Source organism: Callorhinus ursinus, unplaced genomic scaffold (genome assembly GCF_003265705.2).
Source record: "Callorhinus ursinus isolate GAN/ISIS: 27379988/994484 unplaced genomic scaffold, GSC_fseal_2.0 scaffold6, whole genome shotgun sequence".
Classification (NCBI taxonomy): Eukaryota; Metazoa; Chordata; class Mammalia; order Carnivora; family Otariidae; genus Callorhinus; species Callorhinus ursinus.
The window spans coordinates 38,902,573-38,910,123 of record NW_027397068.1 but is presented as its reverse complement, the minus strand read 5'-3'; the positions used below and the strand labels follow the sequence as shown (position 1 = coordinate 38,910,123).

Below are 7,551 nucleotides of genomic sequence, written 5' to 3'. Positions count from 1 at the left end.
CTGCTGAAAATCCCTTGATGGTTTTATGGGGTTTCCCTTGTATGTAACTGGCTTTCTTTCTTTCTTTCTTGTCTTGCTGTTTTTAATATTTTTTTATTTATCACTATATTTTGCCATTTTAATTATATGCCTTGGGGTAGATCTGCTTGATTTTTTGGGGGTGTGTTTCTCCCTGCCTTCTGGATGTGGATATCTGTTTCCTTCCCCAGAATAGGGAAGTTTTCAGCTCTTATCTCCTCCAATACATTTTCTGCCCTCTTTTCACTCTCTTCTTCTGGGACTTCTATAATGTGAATATTATTATGTTTGATGGAGTCACTGAGTTCCATAAGTCTATTTTCATTTTGCTTAAATAACGTTTCCCCTCTCTCTTTTGTTCATCTTGATTACTTTCCATTACTTTGTCTTCTAGGTCACCAATTTGTTCCTCTGCTTCTTCCAGCCTGCTCTTCGTCCCATCAAGTGTGCTCCATGCTCAATGGGGAGTTTGCTTGAGAATTCTCTTCTTCTCCCTCTGCCCCTCCTCCTGCTCATGCGCTCCCGCTCTCTAAAATAAATAAATAAATAAGTAAATAAATAAATAAATAAATAAATCTTTAGAAAAAATAAATTCTCTATCAGGTACGTTACTTATATCTGTTTGACTTAGATCTCTGTGTGTGGCCTTGTCCTGTTCTTTCATTTGGGACAGATTTCTCTGTCTTCTCATTTTGCCTAAGTCTCTATGCCTGCTTCTATGTTAGGAAAGTCAGCTACATCTCCTTTTCTTGAGCGTAATGTCCTTATGGAGAACAAGTCCTGTAGTTCAGTCTGGTGTCCCCTGCTCCCCAGGACCTAGTCTTTAGGTCTCCAGTGTGCGATGTGTGTGCTCTGCTATTTTGTTTTGGCTGTTCTATTCTTCAAACCAGTCATCTATAGAGGTTTTCTGTCTGTTGTGGGTAGTGTTTGGTCCATGACCTAAATGGTGAGTTTTAAGTTAATATGCTCTTGTGCATGTGTGAAATGAGACCTGTCACCACTGCTGCTGCAGCTGAGGTCCTGAAAAACTCCTTGGTTGGGAGACACGTATGGGCAGGCGTTTAGGCTGTCTTTTGGAGGAGGGGCCCACCATGCTGGCACTGAGTCAGGCATTGCTGGAAAGGGCAGTTCCACTGGATCTCAATGAGGTCAGAGCTTGGTGTAACAAGTTAGGTAGCAAGTGAATGGTGCTATGCTGGTTCCCGCAGGTGACCCTGTGCTTATGCTAAGGTGTAAGAGGAGGTAAATGGCACCTGCCAGTTCCTTTGTTCTTGGAGGAATTTCTGTGAATGCTGCCTCCCTGGGACACACTCTGAGATGAACAAATAACCTCTCCTGATTTGTTCAGCCAGCCCTCAGGTCAATTTCTGGAGTATTTAGGATGATTTGATAGTTATCTAGTTGTATTCATGGGACAAAGTGAGTCTAGGGTCCTCCTACTCTGCTGCCATCTTCCTCTCCATGTGAAGTAGTTTGGGCTCAGCATAGAAATCTTAGGGTTGTTAGACTGCTTACATGGCATCTGGCTTCCCTCAAAGTAAGAGTCTCAAGAGAGTAAGGCAGAAGAACATAGCATTGTTATATTCTTGTGTTAAAATCACATTTTATTACTTCTGACATACTGTGTTTGTTGAGGTAAAATGTCATCTAGATTCAAGAGAAGGAGACAGACTGCCTCCTGATGGGGGGAATATCATACTTATATAGTCAAAGAGCATGAGGGTTAAGAGGTATTGTTATTGCTATTTTTGGAAAACCTGACTTACCATAGACAGGAACCATGTTTCTACAAATTTTACATTACCCATGCTTAACACAGTGCCCAATATGAGATGTCCAATAAATAGTTTTTGTGTCATCCTTGCACAGGGGTCATGGTAATCTTCTCTGTTTTGTTCCAGTTTTAGTATACGTGCTGCTGAAGTGAACACTCAGTAAGTAATTTTCAAAAAAGGTTTACTGCTCTCAGTTCATGTGCATATGTTTTTCTGTTTGAACTTTCTGGGGTCAGCCTTTTTAAATTTTAACTCATTGTTTCTAATTGTAATTGAAAAAAAATGAGACAAATTTGGATACAATAAACAGTAGCAAGACTCATAAAAAACATCTAAACATATTTCTATGTTAAGTGTATTAATTCCAAACTGAACCTAGAATGCCATTTTACTTGACATTGACTAATTGGTAATGATATGTTTTTTCAAATTTGATCTGATTTATTTTAAAATGGACACATATACACACACATACACACACACGATAGAGAGCGAGAGAGAAAGATGCATTATAAGGATTTGGTTCACATGATTATGGAGGCTGGCAAGTCCGAAATTTACAAGGTTGGACAATAGGCTAGAGACTCATGGAAGAGTTGATGCTGAAACTGAATCCAAAAACAGTCCAATGATAAAATTCCTTTTACTTCAGGGTAGGTCATTCTTTTTCTTAATACCTTCAACTGATTGGATGGGACCCACTCACATTATGGAGGGTAATTTGCTTTACTCAAAAATCTACTGATTTAAATATTAATTTCATCTTAAAAAATACCTTCATACCAACATCCAGATGTGTTTTACCAAATATCTGGGCTCTGTGGTCTAGCCAACTTGACACATAAAATTAACCATTACAGACACTAATGATAGGGTTGGTTATTGTTTTCCCTAAGAACATTAAAAACCTTTAAACCCACATCAGACAGAGATTTTACTTGTGAAATTATCTCAAATAGCTGGTCTGTTTTCCAAATTTTCTCACTCTGTATGTTTGTGTGGAATTCTCAGGATATGGTGTGAAAAGTTTAGGCTAACTGCAATAGTTAGCCTAACTGCAACATTTTAGTTGCTTAACACAATGAGAGTTTATTTATTTTGTTTTTTTTTAAATTTTTATCCAAGTTTTATTTGAGAAATTATTACTGAGGAAAATCACTGTGTTAAAAAGCAGTAAAATTTAACAAACATTTACTGAATACCTATAATGTATCATGTGCTGGTATGATATTGCATTCTATAATTGAATACTATTTATCAAAAGTTGCATGTAGTAGATGTTGTATGAAGCTAATTTTTTTAGTATTTTAAAATTTTAAAAATAACTTTATTGAAATATAATTGATACACAAAAACCTTACATACTAATTTGGCAACCTGCAAATACAGAGAACAAACTGATGGTTGCCAAAATTTATTTATTACTTATAGAAAAGCTTAGCATCCATGAGGTGTATTGAGCATCCAGACTGTTTATAGCTGTACCTCTGCCTTCCTTTACATTCTCAGCATCATCTCTACTCAGCTGGTATATGGGAAAAGGAGAAAGTGAGGAGAAGCTCTCTGTAGGTGGAAGGGAGCTGATAAGTGCAGGCTAGCAGTGTCTCAAGGAATCAGAGGAAGTCATAGATCTTGGTGAGCAATCTAAAGGCATGAGAATTCTGGGGACTGCCCTCCATCCAGCAGTGAAAAATTAATTTAGGAGTAGCAACAGAACAGGAACCCTAACTAGAGGTATCCACATTCTTTTTAGAGTATCCTATTTCTTGATTGGGATTGGACATAAGGTTTTTTACTTTCCATTCTATAAATATCCTTAGAGTGTAGTATCTCTATTTTAACTATCTATTTTAGTTTAAGTCTTTAGGAAGAGAGAAGATTCTGTAAAATTTCTCTTTGCTGGAAAACAAGAGATTAAAAACAAGACTCGAGGCTTTAGATCAATCACTGTTTCCATCTGTTGAATGTTCTCTTTGATGGCCTCATTTAGAACTTCAAGAGGTTTTGCTCAAATTTAAAATTCTCATTACAGTCCCTGCCAAAGCATCTTAAATGCAAAGCAATGTTAACTTTAAAAATTTAGAAATTGCTAAAGGAGATGTATCATTTAGAGCCAATAACTGAAAACTGTGAGATAAAATGGGTCAGAGAAAAAAATTCTAGCATATTCTATAAAACTGTTGCTCTCTGAAAATAAAAGTAACAAGACCTTCATTATGGTTTAAAGGTCCTTTTTTAATATAGAGCTATATTCATTTTTTCTGTAGCCTGTAGGTCCCATCCCAGTTTATAGGGAGATATGAATTATAGCTGATGGAGGGTTCTCCTAACATTTGCCACTTTCCTCACCTTCGGAATGAATCCCAAATGGACTTGGTTTTATAAGTTACATGTTTCTTCTGTTCCACAAGTAATATTGATCGTCTTCAAATCCATTTCTTTTTCTTCTAGAAAAGAAGCCATTTTTAGTGGACCAAAAAAAAAAAAGTACATTCATTTTATTTTCCCCAAAAGCACTACATTTTATCATTAAATTAATCTTGGCCTACCTTAGAGCTCCTCAAAGGCTACCAATTTTAAGCTTTCTCTATACCAACATCTCATTCTTACTGCATTTTAGAGATATCTTAGTAACTTAACTATTTTTTTCTATGAAGGTCTTTTCCATATTTTATATGGATTCCCACAGCACATGTGTTTTCAAATTTTAGTTTCCACTAAATTCTCATAGGCATAATTTTCCTTGCACATTTTCCTACTTGGATTTTTAATTTTACTACCTTCTCTATACTAAAAGACATATAATATTTCTTTAATTAAAATAGAAAAGAATGAATAAACATCAGGAAAGTGTGCAGAGCCATCATAGTGATAGATTGGCAATTTCTTCATAATTATTTTTACCATAATTCTTACACTGATAGTACACAATGACTTCAACAGAAGATATATGTATTTAAGTTTTCTTGGGAATATCAAACACACTATGCTAGAGGTGCAAGACATATTACCATATATTCATAATGCCAACAAATTGTAAACAACTTGATTTAAAGATTGTTTTTCAAAGTTAATGCTTTATTTGCTATATAAATGAAGGATAAGATAGGCAAAGGAAAATAGTCCCAATTTGCAATGGAAATGGAAGTAAGGGAGACCAGTGTTTAGTGAGTACCCTCTTTAGGTCAGGCTCTTTCATACATATTATCTCATTGATTCTCACAATATCCTAATTGTATGTGTGTGTAATTGTTCCTACCATGTATAGGAAAAAATGAAGACTCATTTCAAGTAATAAACAGAAGGTTACACTGCTAATAAAAAAAATGGTGTTTAAAACAACTCTGTGGGACAGCAACTCTGGATATTTATGACACTATGACTGTGGGGCCTGGAGAAGACAAAGAAATGTAGGAAATCCATAGGATGGCTTTGAGCACATGAATAAGTCATTTGTAAAAATGATAGTCAGCCATCTTCAAATCTACCTATTCCAGCATTTGATAAAAATGAGAAAATTTTATTTAATTGGTTATAATATGGATCATGTGCAAAGTGATGGTAAAGACTATGAATTTGAATTCCACCACTTTTTTTTTTTATGATTTCATGGATCACTAAATTAAAATAGTAAGGATCATTAAACATACAGGATTGATTACTAAAGCAGCCAGCTGAGTTGTTTTCTTTGGCTGTCTTTGAGAATGAAGGAAAATGAATGATCTTTTCCAAGTTAAGTAGATGAGAGAGAGAATTCATTTTCCACAGGTTCTTCAACACACAGCTCCTCTGAGAAATCTACCTTAATGAATTACCTTATCAACTGAATCTTCTATCCTGTGCTTCCTCAAACACTTAATGTACCATAATGCTTTGTATAGTCATTTGTATCTGGTTACTGTAAGTTCTGTAAATGTGTTTGGAGTGTTGTGTATAGTATTGCTCAGTGAACTAGTTAGTAAACTTCTTCAGGACGGTGATCAGCTCTCTAAAGTTTTTGTATTGAGGTGCGTGTGAGGGAGGGATGAGAGAAAAGGGCAAGGAGACCAATATTTTAGTAAAAAAACAAATAGAACAGTAAATAAGACTGAGAAATAGGGGACTTAAGAAATAAGAGGAAAGTCAATAAGAATAGTGTCATGAGTCAAGAGAAGTTGACTCTAGAATGAAAACCACAGAGAGGTTGATCATAATGGGATTGACAGGTGGCTGCTGGTTCTCAGTAAAGTGATTGATGGCAATTTTATTAGATTAATGAGAGAATAAGGTAGACTCTAGAAGATTGATGAATGAATTGGAGATGAGAAAGTGGAGGCAGTTAGGACATACATCTTATTTTTCTAAGGAGCTTGATCATAAAATAGAAGAAACTAGAGTGATGGTTTGAAGAGAAATCAAGACTGAAGAAAGGTATTTTTAAGATAAAAATACTTGAGCATGTTTAGAGATCAAGAGGAATATGATGGGAATAGACTGAGGTTTAGCAATAAAGAAGGAAGTCTTGGTCAATGCTAACCTTGGATGATCTGACACTAGACCACTAGGGTTTGAAACTTGGATTTATCTTTTATTAGCTGTGTGAACTTGGGCAAGCCTAGGTTTTGTCACTTATTAAATGGGAATAATTAAGCATTATGGTAAAGATTAAATGTTGCAACTTATTTAATGTGCTTATCCTAGTGACTGGTGCAGGTGACCATTCAATATGTGACAGCTATTATTGTTGCTGTTGTTAGAAATCTAAATAAAAGTCATGGATGGAGATGTTAGTGTGCAAAAGAACAGAACTATTGTTTTTTCTCACTGAGGAAGATTAGGACTGTTGATATTATAGATTACGTGTAGAAGGTAAGCTGAAGCTGAAGGAGAAAATCTCAGATGGGTTTGTTTTGTTTTTGTTTTTGCTTTTGTTTTTTTACAAAGAAAGGAGTTTATTGAGAATGAAAGATTGATTATATTAGATTTGGTTTGAAATCTAATTTGGTATGATCATATCATATTAGATTGGGTTTGAAACTACTTTATTCCATTGACAAAGAGAATTATGAGAAGTTGGTGAATACAGTGGTGGGTAGAAAACATTAAATACACTTTGAAAATGAAAACTACAAATTTTATTATAGTTGATTTCTACTGTTACATGAATGTTATCCATCAATGTACAATAGTCCAAAGGAGAGAAATAAGAAAAATATTTTTTTTCAGGGTTGATTAGAAAAGTTGTCATGGTAAAAAGTTGGGGAGGCCATAGAATTTGTGAATACTTGTAAGAACAAGTTGAAATGGATTTAGACTGGATAGGGAAGGGAATGAAATCAGGAAGGGGACATAGAATCAACATTAAATTATGTTGAGGTTAGAGCAGGATCAGTAGATCAAGCTGTAGAATGAGGAAGTTGAACCAGAGAAGAGAATTTCAATAGTTCAAAATTTTAGGGGTATTGGTGTTAAAGGTAATAATGATTCCCAGGTTTATTGCTCACATTTAGTAAAGGTACATGGTAAACTATACAGGAGTAGATGCGTCTTCTGCAGATGGAGCACAGAACATGCTGAGAATCAGGCCTCAGACTTAATTATAAAGGAAGTAGAACAAGTCTTGCAGGCAAGACTCTGCAAGTCTCAATGTCAAGGTCAGGGCTCTAATTGGGAAGGTATGGAATCCTGAGATTTGGGATAAGGACATTTGGATCAACACACTTGACTGAAAACCTTGAAGCTTCAAATTCCTTTAACTCTCCGAACCTACAGAAGTGGT

At 35.3% G+C, this 7,551-nt stretch overlaps 1 non-coding gene across 1 annotated transcript; it reads right to left on the bottom strand.

The window, feature by feature from the left end:
* Window positions 1-1,842: 1,842 nt before the first annotated feature.
* LOC112819452 (U6 spliceosomal RNA) lies at window positions 1,843-1,949 on the bottom strand. Its single transcript, XR_003206849.1, has one exon. It is a non-coding gene; the product is annotated as a U6 spliceosomal RNA (small nuclear RNA).
* Window positions 1,950-7,551: the final 5,602 nt, after the last annotated feature.